Source organism: Xiphophorus couchianus, chromosome 2 (assembly GCF_001444195.1).
Source record: "Xiphophorus couchianus chromosome 2, X_couchianus-1.0, whole genome shotgun sequence".
NCBI classification, from domain to species: domain Eukaryota; kingdom Metazoa; phylum Chordata; class Actinopteri; order Cyprinodontiformes; family Poeciliidae; genus Xiphophorus; species Xiphophorus couchianus.
The window spans coordinates 3,329,655-3,347,313 of record NC_040229.1 but is presented as its reverse complement, the minus strand read 5'-3'; the positions used below and the strand labels follow the sequence as shown (position 1 = coordinate 3,347,313).

The following is a 17,659-nucleotide window of genomic DNA, read 5'->3' as shown; positions in this document are numbered from 1 at the left end:
GTTCTGGTTCCAGTAAAACTGGGTCGACTGGACCATCAGGGGGAAAAATGAACTTTTCAATGAAAGCCAAGATATTAAGGCTTCGTTAGACCTGAAATTCTTGAGTAAAAACAAAAACAGAGGTGATATTGTTTGGACCTGTGATCCATCCATCTTCTAACACCTTGACCCTAATGGGTCAGGAGGAGCTGCTGCCTCCACAGCGAAGGTTCTGAGAGGGGCGGGGTCACCTGCACAGGTCGTCAGTCTGTCGCAGGGCAACACAGAGACAGACAGGACACACAACCACACACACACAACCACACACACACACACACACACACACAGGGAGAATTTAGAGACCAGTTAACCTGACAGTCATGTTTCTGGACTGTGGGAGGAAGCCGGAGAACTGGACAGAACCCACCATGCACAGGGAGAACATGCAGACTCCATGCAGAAAGACCCCAGGAATCGAACCCAGAACCTTCTCGCTGCAAGGCAACAGTGGACCTGTGATCCCTCACAGCTTATTTTAAATAAACTGTCGCTGGTCCAGGTTTTAAGTTAGACAGTGATCTTAACGTGAAGAAGTTTTAAAATCTTTACCAGTTGTGAAAAATAAAATCCTTTCTGTCCAGATCTAAGCTTTTATTTCATCTCTGAGTTTATTGCAGTGGACTCCATGTTGGAGTGAGTCAGTCGTTGCTGAATCCCTTTTTACTCAAACTCCAAAAACAGAAAACATCACCTCTGTGCTGGCCTCACTTCACTGGCTGCCGGTGGATTTTACAGTTCATGTTAACATTCTTACTTTTGTTTTTAAGTGTCTGAACGACCTTCCCGACCCGCCTTGCCTCTCTGAACATCTTCATCCCTGCTTACCGTCTCGGCCCCGCAGGTCGGCTGAGCTGCAGCTCTGCAGGTGTGAAGGTCACAGAGGGGGCGGAGCTTCCTAATCCTTCACAGATAAAACTCAGCTTTTAACCCATTTTTATTCTTCAGCTTTCAGTAATAAGCGAGACATGGTTTGACCTTGTTGGTTTTAACTGGCTGTGTTTAATATTTTATTGCTCCTATGCCTTATTTATGACTATTATTTTACTATATTTTACAGTTTGTACTTTTGTTTCAGCCATTTCTAAAGAGCTTTATAGAAAAAGTTGGTACTGTATGCTAGCAGCATGGACTTATTAAGCTGAAGGATGTAAATCTGAGCTTTTTCTGACAGTCTTAATGACTTCCTGTCCTGCCGGGACACGGACCTGTAGCCCGGGATGATTGGGGCGGGGCAGGTGTGACTGCTTCCTGTTTGAGCCTCTTACCCCACAGGTAACTCCCAGGTGTCAGCGTCTCATTAAAACCGAGGCGACAGTAAATACGGATTATAAACAGCAGCTTTACGGTCAGCGAAGACAAAACTAGAACTGATCCGGTACCAATTGGACCCTGACAGGGAGGAAGTGTCAACGGCTCATTTATTAAAGTGACACTAATTAGTAACGTGGAGCAGCTGGGCAGGGAGATAATGAGGTCAGGTGACAGGCAGCAACGGTCCAGCTGTCAGCAGCAGGGACGAATTTCCACCGACAGCTGATCCTGGTAATGAGTCAACCAAAACTACAGAAATATAAAGCAAAACGATGCAGATAGAGGAGAAGAGGAGGAGAAAGGAAACCGTGACAGGAGGTGAAACATCAGTCTGACCGGGAGCTAAACTCAGAGTTAGGACAGGAACAAACCAGGGTCGTTATGGCAAAGACTCAACAGACAACCAGTTAACTTTAACAACTAATAACCAGTTAACTTTAACAACTAATAACCAGTTAACTTTAACAACTAATAACCAGTTAACTTTAACAACTAATAACCAATTAACTTTAACAGGAGTAAATGAAAACATAATTAACGGGGAAAAACTAACAATTCCAGTTATAAATATAACTGTTAGTTATAGTTAGCTATAACTAACTGGAACATTATATGGAATTATATTTTGTGTTTATAAAACTACCTAAAACATACTGAAATTATAGATATAACATCCTTGTTTTTTGTGTTTATGAATCTATTTATTAGCCTTTTAATCTGATATGAACCAATCAGTTTCAGTCAGTTTTCTGCAAATTACGGCCCTCCATAATCCACCTGGTGGCGCTACGCAAAACAGTGACAGCAAAAGTTGGGAGAAAACACCAGTCAGTCGGCTGTCCAACAATAATTTACATTTTTTGAAAATAGTACCTTCTGCTGAGTATTCGTTATCCACTTGATGGAAACATAATCCATCGAGTGGATTATGTACTAAATACTAAAAAAATAAAGTATGAACAAACTAAAACTCCTACTATGACCAATAAAAGCTAAACTGTATTTTGGTTTACTTTGAGTTGTAGTTCAGGTGAAATGTTTTCCAAACCCGTGTTAATGTCTGAAGCTGATTCGTTCCTCTTATCATGTTTATTCTGGCAGTGCAGCCGACACTCTGATCTCAACAAGAACTTCACATTACTGCATGGAGTGGACCCCCCTCTGCCTTCCTCACTAACGCACATCTGTTGCTATGGTAACACACACACACACACACACCTGGATAGCTGGGTTGTTCAGCGGCTTGGAAAAAGCCTCTTTGTTCGGAGCGGATCAACATGGCAGCTGAGCCAGCAGACAGAGGAGAACTTCCGATCCGTCTCTTCGTTTATCAGGCCACAGTGGAGGGAAGTTCGCTTTTCCTTAAGGGCGACATGAAGCCAAACATTTTAAAACTCTGATCCAACTCCAGATTGTCAGGAGGTTTCAGTCCATGATCAAATGTTACATCAAAATACTATTTAGATATATAATATATGATTTAAAAGAAATTTAACTTCCTGATTTAACTCTCTCTCTCTTTAAAAATTCCTGCTCTTTCTGAAGCTCCGCCTCCAGGAAGTCATCCCAACATGGTTCCTCTATTAACCCTTTAATGTTTTTACACTGAGCAGCAGCTCCTTTAATGAGCTCAGCAGCTCCACCTGCTGGTTGCTAATTGCTGCTGGCTAGTCCGAAGGAGCTGAGTGGGGGAGGAGCTGCGCCTCGAAGGCGGGGCTAGGTCCACCCAGGCGTTTTAACAGCTGAATGGTTGCCATGGAGATTTAAGGATTTCTCAAACATGCATGGACGATCAAAGCTAATTGATGAGGAAAGACCAAAAAACTCGATTTTACATAAAACTAATAACTTCTTTGCTCTCATGTGATATCTCAACTCGTCCAATCAGAAGGAGTAATTACAGCGGTAAATTTCTGTGTGTTTCTGCTCCGATTGCTGTGAATGAATCCCACCAAGGCGCTGAAGCCTGAAGGTGTTGTTAATGGATTCTCCTGGCGACTTTCAGATTGTTCTCCCATCAACCTGGATGTTGATCAGGTGCATCCAAAAACAATGAGATTCTTCCAACAATCCACACTCCAGAAACATTATGCATTTTCCAGCAACCAGACCAGCCGAATCTGGACTGGTGGTGCAGAGGTCAGAGGTCGTATAAATGGTGCATCAACATGTTGCATCCGTTGTTATCACGCCTTCAAACCATCAGCAACAGTCAGCGCAGAACGCCACCAGGATGAAGCAAACCAACAGCAGAAGATTACTATGCATGTTTTCACAGTTTTCAGTCAAATGCCATAAGGACTGGATGTCTTCAGCCTAATTAGTGGTTAGAGTGCAGCAACACACACACTCACACTCACACACTCTACCCCAGAAATGGACGTGAATCTTTGAAATTTTTTTTACTACATCTGTTCTTTAGCAACAGATTATCTGTCATTTGAGCAGAGCAATGATTCATGAACTAGAGCCAATAACTGTGGTTGAAGGAGAGAAAAAGCAGCAGCATATGTCAGAGTCATGGGAAATGTAGTCAGTCCTTCCGACAGCAGGAAGAAAAACGCAGTTTGGTCATTTATGGCTCTGCTAAATTAGCATTCAAAAGGCTACAGAAGGATTTAATAAATATTATTTAAATAAACTGCCGGGGAAATGTTAACCTGCCCTCCATCTTGTAAATACACGTTAGGTTTTGACGTCACCATTGTAACAGTCATTATACTGCTTGGTTCCTAGACATGAGTAGGTATCACCACAAGGGGGCGCCTATTCCCTTTTTCTTTTGTTGTACTATTGTACAGAGTAAGAACTCGTCTTCCATGTGGTGTAGAGGAGATCATCGGTGATGATGAGGTGCAGAGCGGTGAATTATCGTTTCTTTTCTCATGTATGAGACTGTAATGTTAGTACCGTGGAGACCTGGCTTTACATGGACGAAGTTAAAATAAAGTGACACTGTGGAAAACTTCAACAGTGCGTCCTGCTGTTTTGGGTTAGAGTGGCTAACCACCATTGCTAACTCCTTCTCCAACCTCTCACCGCACCGTCACACCATGGAGACGGTACTAGAACACACGCATGCGCGGCACAACAAAGAGGAAGCTACTAAAAGAATGAAAGAAATTCAAGCGGCTCTTTTTCGTTGAAGGAAAATATTTGGACTCTTTTTGGTTTTTACCTGAATTCCTGGGAAGAAAACTGAGCTGGACACGAGATTCACCGAGTTCAAAGTTCACAAAATGAAGACGGAGAACTTCAGGAACACCGCTAATACACGGAGCTAGTGAAGCTACAGCGGAGCCAAGCTACGCAGTTCCCTGCGGTACAGAACTCTGAGAGGTGAGCTGTGATTGGTTAGAAGGGCCGGTACGGAACACAGAGGTGGGATATGATTGGTTAGAATGTTATGGGTGGGGCTTATGCCGTAATATTGATATTTTGCTTCAACTACTCGGCTTTCACTATCTGGTTTCTGTAGGCCACTTGAATACTTTTAAGAAACGTTTATCAAACACAATGAGGAGTTTTGAATATTTTTTACGATTGTTCACTGAATAACTCCAAAGACTGAAAAACAACTGGGTGTAAATTTAAACACGGTCTGCAGTAAGGTGGTGCTCTCTCTCTGTGGCGCTTGGTTAAAACAAAATGGAGGATGGAGGGAGAGAAGGAGAAACTATTCACTCCAAGCATGGATTAATATTTAAAACTTAACAAATGTTAAAAAGACACTTCAATGTCTCCATGTATAGTTCAGACACATGGAGCAGATTTGCTCCAGTCTGATAGATCTTTATGATCTATGATAGATGATCATCTATCATGAGGTTCCTTTGATCACAGATTGACGGAAGCAGAAATTATTATGAAGAATCGGTCTGAACTAGTTTTGTAACTAACTATTAGCGTTTTTTATTCTAATAAAACATAAATAGTTAGCGTTCATTACCAGAGTTTTATTATTCTGGTAATAAAACTCTAAACAGGGAGACGAGAAATCAGACCAGGTGTTTAACGCTGAACCTTGGTGAGTGAGAAATAAAAACCAGAGAAGATTTCAGGATCTCCTGACAGTGGATGTCGTCCTTCAGCGTCTGTCACCGTGGAAAACGTCCCTGATTGGTCTTCCAGGAAGTCTCTGATGAGACAGAAAGTTGTTCTAAAGGAGTGAAAAAATGACTGAACAATGATGAATCACAGCGAGACTGACATCAGAGCCACTGGTGGCAATCGCATTATGTTTCCACACAGAGCCGGGGGGGATGGCTGCAGGCATTAATGCACATGATTAAACACACACACACACACACACACACACACACACACACACACACACGATGCAGGCAGTAAGAAATGCCAACAAACCAACACCCAGCTTCATCCCAACGTTTAGCCGCTCAGTAGAGGAGCTGAATGTGACAGCAGCAGGTTGTCAGGTTAACCTGTGAGATGAAGCCCAGCTGGCAGTAGCAGGATCATCCAACACCTCCAGAAACAGTTCAGCCACTGCAGCAGCAGCTTCCTCTGCTTTCAGCAAACCCAGAAACATATTCAGAGGTGTTATTTTGAGATGTTAGCATAACTGAGTAAACAACATAAACACCTTTTTTTAATTAAAGAGCAACAGATGAAAGTTGTGAGACCCAGTCAGGTGCGTAGGTTTTAGTTTAACAAGAAAACAGTTAACATAAACAAAGTTGAGCAGCAATAAAGGCAAAACTAAAATTTCTCATCTGAGTGTTTCAAATTATGGGGAAAATTCAGAAAGATGTGCAATTTGTTCCATTTTTGCACAAGCTAGCTGGATTAAAAACATAGATAATACTGAAGATACGTAACATGAAAACAAAAAAAAGTCAGATTACAGTTTGGGAACGAATTCAGATCAAATAGTGTTTGGAGGTCTGATGAAAGTAAAATGAACTGTTTGGACATAAAAGGTTTTGTTACATTTGGAGGAAAAACTGGGATGCTTACCATCCTAACTGTAATGTACGGGAGTGGCAGAATCATGCTGTGAGGGGGGATTTGCTTCAGGAGAGACCGGTGCACTTTTGGAAATATTGAAGCAACATCTAAGGAAGTCAAAGCTCAGACACAAATTATCTAAACAAAATCTTACTCCTAGTTAGTGAGCAGATAGAAATATGTTTGCTAATTCTGAGCTAAAACAGGAATAGCATGTAAACAGCATTAACATCCCATCATACCAGAAAAACGTTTGCTACTTTGAGCTGAGAACTGTCCGCTCTCTAGCAGAAAGTTTGATCCGGTTCTCCGTTGTCCTTAATTAACGAAGTGAAACAAGGATTCCAGCTCCAGCCGGAACGGCGACATCCAGCACTGTGTTTACACACAGCCTGCGGTTCTGCAACACAAACAGTCAGTCCACGGATCTCATTTAAATCTATCTGCAAGTCTGCAGCAACCCGTCGGAGTCCAACGAAGACGAGGCGTGATGCAACGCGGAGCAACGGCAGCAGCTCCAGCGCCGTAGCTGTCAGCCGCTCCAGTCCCACTCCGACGGCCACAAACATCAGTCGGACGCCATCTTTCATGTCCGGGATAAAGGTGAGGCTGGGTTCTCTGCATGCAGCCATCGCTTGACATCTAAATGATGACATGAAAATGTAATAATGGAGACAGATGAAGGTCAGAAGAATAAGAAGAGAGAAGAAATGTGTCAGGAAGAGGAGCGTCCTCTGCAGGATTTAACTTTCTGTTGATGTTGAAGCAGAACGAAGTTCTAACTGCTGAAAAAGAGTTAAAGTTATCAGTTCTGTGAAAAACTGCTGGCTTCCTAACAGATTTACTCTGTATATTTGTCCCAAATATCAGACAAAGAGAATCCAGCAGATATAAAAATCAGTTTTAAATTATGATGTCATCTCTGCCTGACATGCCTGGCTCTGTGTGAAATCCTGAATTAACTGTAGCCGAGTCCCCACCAACATTTTTTATGCAAATTTTGAAGCATCACATCAGAAAAAGTTGATGAAAACGGCAGAAATCAGAAAACCTTCCTCCGGTTTGCAAAAAAGTTTGAAAGTTTCGCTTGAGTTGGTTTGAAACAGTTTAACCCAATAAAGAGGAGATGGTTACATCCTGATGTAGTGAACATTTCCATCCACTAGGGGTCAGCCAGTCCAGTCATTTAAACAGAACCCGATCGGCAACACGAAGCAGGGTAACAGATCTCATGTTCTGTAAACTAAATCAAAAACTTTCTGAGAAAACAACTGAAGCCTCAGGATAACCTTCCTGCTCCACATGACATGAAGAACGTCACCTTGACCTTTTGACCCTTATTTACTCCAACCATCTGTCTGACATAAAAAAAATATTTTACTCTGTCAGATAAAACATAATATCTGCTCTGATGTTTCATCTTCTCCCTTTTGTTGCTAAGACTTATAAAAACATAAATGGAAAACAAATCTCGACTTCTTGACCAATCGAGAAGGACCTCGTTGCCACGGTTACCCATCACACCTGTCAGAAAGTAAAACAGTCAGAGCAGAAATCCTTCCAGCTGCTCAGCATCCAGAACCAGAGCGAACAATGATCCAACCAGAAAAATGATCAAAAATAAAGTAAAACAAATAACTTGAATTCAACACACTGCCAGAATTACTTTTTGCAGTGCAACATGAAGCTGGCACTGATTACATCTGATTTTTCCAGAAGAAGAGAATATGACTCTTTATATTCAGAGCAGACTGATGTCTGCCCGGACGCCAGCAGCTTTCACGTGTTTGGGAAGCGGCGCCATCTCCCATGATGCTTTGTGCTCACACTGAAGCACAGCGGCGTTGTTGGCATTATTACACACAGAATTATTGTTGGGTTTTTCCTCAGAGACAGGCAGGCTGACAGTGTTTGGTGTAAACGGACTCAGGTAAATATTCTGTCTCCAGAACTTCTCCACACGTTTAAACAGGTTCAGACGTTTCACACTTTGGCACATTAAAGCTGCAAACCTCAGAAACTTCAACATGTTCTGGTAATAAAACATGCAGCGGTTTTCCTCCAGCAGGTTTTCACATCCAGACACTGAATATTTTACCAGCAGTGATAAACCACGATATAATGATCAATACTTAATAGATCCATCATATAATCAAACAGAAAACCAAACTGAAGAGACAATCCTGAGGAAGAGGGAGTCCTTCTGTCTCACATCTAAACTAAATATTGTTAGAAATTGAGGCGATGCTGTGAAGGTGGAGGAAGAGGAAACCGTAAAAGGTTTGGTGATCCTGGGACCTTCGGTTTGAGGCGCCGTTACAAAGTTTCAATCAAGTATTTCAGATTAAATTTAGTTAGGAGCTTCATATTTTGTTAGCTCCTGTAGAGTAGGAGCTAAATATTTAGCGAAACATTTAGCTTGAGTAAATATTTAGTTTGAAACTGAGGTTTATGGATGAATAAATGAAATGGTGAAATATGAATTCCCACTCTCTTAATTACTGCTGTTAACTTTTTACAGTGTAACTCTACAGTCGTCCCGTTTCCTGTATAAACTTTATTATTTGCCACTAGAGCCACAAAAAACTAAAAATATATCAGTAACATTTCAATGGTGGCAGAAAATCTGCAGGTTTAATCAGGATTAGTTTTATTAATCACTAGGAAACAATAATAATATTAATCATGAAGTAAATAAAGCAACGTTAGCATTGATTTAAGATTATTTTTCATCTGCTCTGATTATTTCTGACATAAATTGGGAGGATAATGTGGTTTTAGATTTGAGCGACATGTCGGTGTGTCTGTGATTAATCCGGTGGCTCCATGATGAGCTGGTCTGATCTGAAAGCTTCAGATCCAGGTTCTGCCTCTCCAGAGCCGCCGTCTGAAAAGGCCAGCAGTTATTTCCATATTTATTGTGCCGCTTGGTTCCTCCGATGAATAAATCAAAGCTGCAGCTAATAGCCTTCTGCAGAGCGCGCAGTAATAAATCTCTGCTTTAGCGCACATCATTAGCTCGTCTCTCAAAATGCCACAAGTACTTTGTTTTAATTTACTAAAAGTCATTTCTAACCTTGATTCTGCAGCACGGCCCTCTTTCTTCTTCTGTGGTGTCTGCTTTCTCGCCCAGCCTTCTCGGTCTCCGGTGAGCTCCTCTTCCTGATTAGGGCTAATTAGGACGCCCACAGGTGGGCAATTAGGGGAGTAGAAGGGTGAGACAGGAAACAGGTCGGGGACACACTTCCTTTGATTGTGGGATGTTCACCAACCTCTCCTCTGAAGTCGTCATTATGAGCCTCTAAAAATATTAATTTTAACAAACAAGGAGCTTCAAACTTGGTATATTCTAACAACATGGAGAGGCGACGGCAGGACGTTTCTCTGCAGGTCAACCTGGAAAATGTTCTAACTTTTCTGCTACTTATTAAATATTCATTATTAAGGTTCATTTATCCACGTTTTATCTTTATTTGTCTTTATCTCTGGAAAATAAGGTGATTTGTAATTAAATTACTCGACTGATTACATGAACCTGTTTATGTTCAGTTCAGAACTGATTGGATATTTCTTGGTGTAATCTGAATAAAATCTACTGTATATTTATTCAGTTTGTTACTATGGCGACAATTCACAACAATGGCGGCTCAAAACACTTTACAAAGAAAGTCATTTCAAGTTAATCTAGTTATCAGTTAATGCGTTAGTTTATTATTCTAATAAGGTTAAAAAGTTTCAATCTGAGGAAACTCAGCAGAGCATCGAGTCGTTGTCCTCCCGGCCAGCAGTGGGTGAAAGTGGAGAGGAACCAGAACCAGAACCAGAACCTGGCTCAGTACCAGCTGCCATCTGGAGGTTTGAGAAGACAGAGCAGCAGAACAGAACCAGGAGATCTTTCTATGTTTAAGAACTTCCTGTTAGCCGACTGCTAAAACAGAACGCCGGACCAGATGGAGCTTCTAGAGAAACTGCTGGGAGAAAACAAAAAGTTAACGGCTGAAGTAACAGCAGATAATGCTAATTGGATCTTAGTAGAAGAAGAAAGTGAGGGAAAGTGGGCGCCGGTGGGGTTGTTCACCAAGGGCGCCGCCGCTAGGTGTGAACGCTAAGCTAACTCTGACCTCTGGTCGTCCAAACCTCAGTCTGGGTTCGGTTGAACTGAAGTCTGGTTTGGTTTGAATGTGTACATCAAGCGGACTGGAGACCGCTCCAAAAGCAAGAAGTGCAGGGCATTCTGGGTAAATACAACCAAAGCTATCGTGCTAGCCTAGCGCTAGCAGCAGAAATGGCTCCTGGTCTTCAGCCAAAGACTAAAGAGAAATCCTCCAACACTAAAATCTGACGCCTCCATCTTGTTTCCATCTGGTGAAGAAGGAAGTTGCTCTCAGCGTCTTCAGAGGTTTTTGTGTCGTTTCCTTCAGTGGTTCTTGGTGCAGCGCCCCCACAGGCCAGGAGGGGAACAGGTTGGTTTGGGTCAGAACCACAGCAGCTGGAGGTGGAGCAGATGATGAAGTTCTGGTTCCAGTAGAACCGGGTCGACCGGACCGTCAGGACGAAAGCAGCAACAAACTGAAACATGAAAATGTGTCAATATTCGGGCCGGTTCTGGACGGGATCCAAACTCAGCTGGAGGTTTCGATTTGTTCCTCTTTCAGCCCATTTTCCTGCGTCTCTTTCTCTACCCTTTCCTGCATTGAATTATTGTCATGTCACACACACACACACACACACACACTCAGAGACGCCATCTGTGTTTCCGTCCCGCTGAAGCCGGTGTGTAGGAGGCCCATAATGGAACATCTGCATGAATAGAGCATTTCCAGAATAATCTGGAGAGCAGAGCGGCTCGGTGGCCAAAGAATCATTTTCATGTTTCCAGCTGTAATTTTTCTGCTGCGGCTCCAACAGAGGAATCACACAACAGATCAACGCCGAGCCGCTCTTCCTCCTCAGCCGCTGCGTCTTCCTCGCTCCGCGGGGAAACGCTCTGAATGCACAAACAGAAGCAACTTTTAAATAATTCAAACCCAGGATGAAAATAAGAGAAAGTTTTTCTGTTGGCTGCAGAAGCTCCTGCAGGGAGCCGCTGCTCAGCCAGGTAAGCAGAAACGCGGCTCTGTGCTGCAGCCGCCCGTCTGATCGACTCGCTCTGCAGAGAATACCCTCACAAACTCACTTCACCAGTTTCAGCTTCTTAAAACAGCAGCTTTATCTGCAGCCCAGTTTCCACTCAGCGTCTCTGGAGGATTCCTTCTGATCTGTTCAACTTGATTTAATCAAACACAATCCGCTTCCTGCTGCACAAAGTCTGGCAGATCTTCTCTTGCAATAAAAAGATTGTAATAAAATTAAAAGCATATTTATTTACAGTGTGAGTTCAGTCACTGATGCATTCAGGATGTTCTCAGTTTAACATGAACGGCATAAAGTTTGTTTTTGTTTTATCTCATAAATGTTTTAATCTCCTGGGAAAAAACTTTTAACAAGGACAAAAAGTCAAAAAGCTGGAAAAAATGATTCTTTACAGAGAAATGAAAGCTGGAGGCATTTCAGGTCTGAGTTCAAATTAGTTTTATTTTTATTTGTGTTCAACATTTCTTGAACAAATCACAAACATTTGTATTTCTATCCACACAGCCTCCACTTTCTGATCTGGTTCTGATTCTGTTTTGTATTTTTATCTTCCTGGTTGATCAGCTGGTTTCTGATTGATCTAATATGCATCATAACTTTGTTTTACAGTGCATCTCTGATGTTCTGTTAAATTATGAATATAATCTCCATGAAAAGCTAGTTAAAATGACATTAGATATTTTTATGACCTTGTTACGTGTTTCTATTAAATAAACTGTTTGTTTTTTGCTCTCTGAAAGTTGAAAAGCCGTTTCCAGTTTTGTCCAGGATGATTTTCCAGTATTTACTGTCAGTCGGTGTGAGTCCCCGCCCGGTGTTACCCGTTCTCCGGTTGGGGCGCCGCTCCACTAAACCTCAGCAGTAAAGCTGTCAGTGTTCATCTGCCTCCATTAAAATCCCAGCAGCAGTGTTTATATAAAGTCTTTGGCCATCACAGTTCATTTGAACAGCTGCCTCTGAGCTCCATCAGCACTAAGTGGACAAACAGCCACACAGCAAATCAGGACGACACCAGAGAAACTGGCAACGTTGCTCTAATAAGCCGCGGCTGATTAACGCGCCGCAGCGTTCAGGGTTCAGCAGTCACTGAAACGCTCCAGTTGTGTCTGATATGAACGAAGGTCGTCAACTCTGCCTTTAATCAGCTTATCAGGAATTATAACAGCGATAAAAAGCTGTGAGCCGCTGATCGACGATCTGACCGATAAAAAGAGACGAGAGCAAAAACAGAACAACGAACTTCTGCCTGGAACCGGAGAGGTTTGGTCTGCAGAGGCAGAAATATGGTGAAAACTGGGGAGCAGGACGATAAGGACACTGACTGGGTCACTGAGGTCACAGGTGGTGAGGTGTGAACGCTAATCGACCTCTGACCTCTGGTCCTCCAAACCTCAGTCTGGGTTCGGTTGAACTGAACTCTGGTTCAGTTTGAATGTGAACGCCAAGCGGACCAGAGTCCACTCCAAAAGCAGGAAGTGGACTACAGCGCAGGGCATTCTGGGTAAATACAACCAAAGCTAACATGCTAGCCTAGCGCTAGCAGCAGAAATGGCTCCTGGTCTTCAGCCAAAGACTAAAGAGAAATCCTCCAACACTAAAACCTGACGCCTCCATCTTGTTTCCATCTGGTGAAGAAGGAAGTTGCTCTCAGCGTCTTCAGAGGTTTTTGTGTCGTTTCCTTCAGTGGTTCTTGGTGCAGCGCCCCCACAGGCCAGGAGGGGAACAGGTTTTAGAGGCAAAACGTCTTTAGGAAACAGAAATCGTCCTGCTGCCTTCAGCTGAAATATTCAGCCTGTAAATACTCAGCTCTTTACTAAATTTATTTTATTTTATTAAAAGTCTTTCCAGAGCGTTTAATGAACAACCAGAGAGCAGTTGTTGCTAAATGATCTGTGTTGATGAGTTTGCAGATAATTAGTAATTAATGATGTTCTTTGCTTCATTCTTTAATTATTCAGTTTGTTCGGGTCGAGTGTCGTTCTGTGATTATAAATCCTGTTCCTGTGCTCCTCCTCTGTTCTTCCCCTCCTCGTTTCTCTCATTTCCTCCCGTTCTGCCAGAACTTCCTGTTTCATGGCTCCACAGCAGCGGCTGGTAGTGGCAGCATCATGACACGTCGGCCGTGAGAGACGAACCAGGATCCAGAACGCTCCAGCAACCGTTCTGCTCTGTTTAACGCTCACAGACGACACACCTGGTAACCGACGGCAACAAGGGCGGGAGGAGCCAAGGAAGGGAGGGGAGGAAGTAAAGACGGACGGAAGGAAGTGAGAGCAAAGTGTCAACAGGAAGAAGAATTGTGAGGTGAAGCTGAGCAGCAGCCTGATGGCTGCTTCACTAGAGCAACAAGTAGAGCTGGACACACACACACACACACACAGCCGATCCCCGTTGCTATGGCAACAAGGCCCTAGTGTTTAGCTAGATGCATGAAATGTGCAGCGAAAGGTTTGGACCTGCTGGAGAAGCTCTGTTTTTATTTAACTCGTTTTGCAGACGGAGCATCAGCTGCAGCTTTTATTTAATTTCTTTTATTTATTTATTTTTTAGCTGCACTTGGTATTCAGAACCGCAGCTTGGCCCACTTCTGTCTCTCCCTCCGTTTGGACCTGACAAAAGACGTTAAAATAGACGTTTAATCCGTTCCTAATTCCAACGCTTCCTTTTGTTGGCGCCTCGACTCGTTGGGGGGGGGGGGGGGGGGGGGGGGGTCTTATTACAGACGGACCATTGTTACTGAGCAGGCAGCCGCCATCAGGCCAAAGCATCCGACTGCTCTCCAATCATCCACCTCCCACGCCTCCACCCACATCCATCCCACTGAATCCTCCAGAAAATAAAATCTACTTCAGTTAGAGAGAGGAAGAGGAGAGGAAGAGAAGAGGAGAGGAAGAGGAAGAGGAGAGGAAGAGAAGAAGAGGAGGAGCAGGTTTAGTAGGATGGAGTTCCTTCCTCAGCAGGACTTTCAGGAACAATTCAGAGGAACCTGAACTCTGACCCCAGCCTGGCTCTGAGGAAGACCAAACTGAAGATCAGAGGGAACTGAAGAGATGCAGGTACATTGCAGCAACCTGCAGCAACCTGCAGCAACCTGCAACCTGCAGCAACCTGCAACCTGCTCATGCTCTGATGAGGAAACGTCTTTGACTGATGCAGACGGTGCAGCTGGACTTAAAGTTTTATCACCATATTTAATAGCAATATTGTGATAATAAATAGGATCATTATTTCAGTTTTAGGTAACTGTATGACTGTGTGTCACTGCAATTACGGTCCCACAAACAGAAAAACATTCCCACAACAAAGTTCCCACAACTCTGAACAGGAAGTGACCGGCGCCATCTTGGTGGTCCAGCGCAGCGCAAAGCATCAGAACGATGGGAGAAATATATCTAAAGAAAATGTGAGCTGTGGGGATCGACCCGTATGAGAGGGAGAACGGAAACATGTCAGACGGTGTGAAGGCGCTGCCTCTGACCTCCTACTGTGACATAGTTCACTGCTTAGTGAACAGGAAGAGTTGATCCAGCATGGAGGAACTTCACAGCCTGAAATCCATCCAGTCAAATTTAAACGGATTTCTAGACGACGTACCAACTCTTGGTGTCAAAAACGAGGTTCTGCTGACTGGCAGAGTGAGTACATGTAGTAACAAACACAAGGCTACATGTCCTGTTAGCTAGCAGATAAAAGCTACATCAGCTAAGCTAACGCTGCTAGTTCAGCAGTAAGTACTACAGTAAATATCACTGATGTTTATCTGAGTATTACACAGGCGGATAGAGTACTGTAGTAGTTATAAAGTACTTTTATTGTTTATACGTTATAGGAACGAGAGCTACTTCTGAGCTTGTGGCTTGTTTATTGTTGTCATAGCAACTGCCTGCCAAGATGGCTGTCAGTTAAAATGTGACATTTTAACTGACAGAACATTAATGCTACATTAATGTTCTTTAGTTCATCAGTCAGATGAAGAAATGATTTTCATCCTGAAATGGAGCGGACTGATCAGAGACGATCTGGCAGCTGATTGGTCCACAGAGATTTATAAAATCATTTTTCAGTGTTTGCTCGGCTCATTAGTGGCTGACCTCCCTCTGTTGGTTTTAGTCAGTCGGTTCTGGTTCTGTTTCCGGCCGACTGATGGAGGAACCAGCCAAGCGTTTAGGGAGCTTTTAACTCAATAAAATGAAAACGCCTGAAACCCCATGGCAACCGGGCCTTTTTATTCCTCTGCACATTACCATGGAAACGGAGAGCTTCATTAGATTTCAGCCGCCGTTCCATCATATTAGAACGAAATGAGGAAATGGATGCAGCGTCGGACCCCTGCGGTGGCAGCAGGTCCGAACGGACCGGCGGTTCCGTCTGTGGGTCAGAACCCGGACCCAGCATGGCGCTCGGCTGTGGCTTCCTCCTGGAGAGGTTCAGATGAAACCCACCAGAACCCGTCTGGGTTCAGATTCTCCTGGCCGCTGTGAGAACAGAACTCTGCTGGAAAATGGCCGACAGCAGCTTCACCAAAAGGTGGGCGGGGCTTGTTGCTCCAACACGACGTCTCCTCTGATTGGCTGACAGGAGATGAGCGCTAGCGCCACCATGGCTGAATTATGAACACATCTCATGCTCACATCCATGATTTTATTGCTTATTGACATGATTTTGATTTTATTTCTTATTTAGTGGAAACATCCGACTGTGAAATTGTGTTTTTTCAGAATCAGCAGAACAAAGATTTGAGCTTTAGAAGATGAGCCTTGGTTCTGGTCCAGCTCATGTTTCAGACTCTGAGCAGCAGCTTCAGGTTCAGAGCGGAGGAGTGGAGCCGCCGCCGCCGCCGCCGCCGTCCTCCAGCCAGCAGGCAGCCTTGTTTACCCGCAGAGGATGGAGACAGATTGAACATGTAACAGCAGCAGCAACTGGAATCCCATCAGACTGATTGCTTCAGACCAGCTGAGAGTCTGAGATGAATTTCCTATTAGCCTCTGACTGCAGCGCCGCCGTAAACAGCGCTGACCGCCGCGCCGCCGCCGCGCCATAATTGCCTGAAGTCGACCATCACAGCAGAGAAACGGCAGAAAGAAATTAGATCTCAAAGTCTCCCAGTGAATCACAGAGTTTTATAGTAAACTGTGTCACCTACAATCTATTCGCCCAATAAATGTTCATTTCAGAACTTTATATAAATATTGGTGTTTATTCTGAATTCATTAGACGAATGAAGAACAATCTGATTAATAGAATATAGTCTGAACCGTTACGGCTAATTTTATCCGACTTTCACAGAGAAACCAGACATGATGAATCAACTGCTGCAGAACCGATCAGACAAACGACCTCAGGCCTGGAAACCGTCTGACGGGTCGGGTCAGAGGTCAGAGGTCAGCCTGATCTCTGGGTTACAGCTGGAACAACTGAAGCTGACTCTAGATCTACAACTCTAGATCATTCTTTTATCTTTTAGGTCCAAAGATAAAAACTTCTGTTTTGCTCATCCAGACATTTATCTGTTTATCCATTTGGTGATTGGGTCGGTTTGGTTTCAGCTTCTAGGAACAACTATCTGGATTTATACAAAATGAAGACGTTTTCTGCTGCAGGTAGGGTACTGACTACACACAACCAGCCTGTGATCCGTCCCTTTAAGGGGATTTGATTATAACTGCCAGGTAAATAATGAATGTTGTGGCTGATCCCATCTTGTGAAAACGGCTGGAGCAGAAATCCTTCATCCTCGGCTCTCATTACGGCTGCTGGTCCAGCCGACCCGTTTGGGTAAGAACCACGGCGACCAGCAAAGATCAGATTATATGACAGCCAAGTTTTACTTCACTAAACTTCAGCGAAGACGCCTGCAGCGTCTGCCTTTGATGTAAACACAAGGAACCTCAAGAGACACACACACACACACACACACACACCCGCCCACACACACACACACACATACACCCGCCCACACACACATACACCCACACACACACACACACACACACGTCCTTATACTTCCATCTAATTCAGGACTTTGTTTCACTTCCATTCATTTTAGTCACATTATTTCTGCCAAACTCAGAAACGTTTTCAAACTGTAACTTTAATCAAAACTTAATTCACACCATATATGTAAAACGATGGTAAGACTGTAATTAATAAATTGCATTTTAATCAAGAAATAATGACAAAATATGCAACATTTTCAATAAACAAAAAC

General features: G+C 43.4%; 2 long non-coding RNA genes across 4 annotated transcripts in view; both read right to left on the bottom strand.

Moving 5' to 3' along the window:
- LOC114154759 (uncharacterized) overlaps positions 1–4,819 on the bottom strand; it is a 48,731-nt gene extending 43,912 nt beyond the window's left edge. For 2 of the 3 annotated variants that reach the window (XR_003597614.1, XR_003597615.1), the window contains exons 1-2: positions 4,529–4,819; positions 2,569–2,711 (exon numbers count right to left, since the gene is read on the bottom strand). This is a non-coding gene — a long non-coding RNA (uncharacterized LOC114154759). The remainder of the gene's footprint in view (positions 1–2,568; positions 2,712–4,528) is intronic. The other variant, XR_003597616.1, reaches the window with a different exon arrangement.
- A 1,127-nt stretch (positions 4,820–5,946) lies between these two features.
- Positions 5,947–10,515, bottom strand: LOC114156638 (uncharacterized). Its single transcript, XR_003597984.1, has 2 exons — positions 9,395–10,515; positions 5,947–6,960 (listed from the first exon to the last, which is right to left on the bottom strand). It is a non-coding gene; the product is annotated as an uncharacterized LOC114156638 (long non-coding RNA).
- Positions 10,516–17,659: the final 7,144 nt, after the last annotated feature.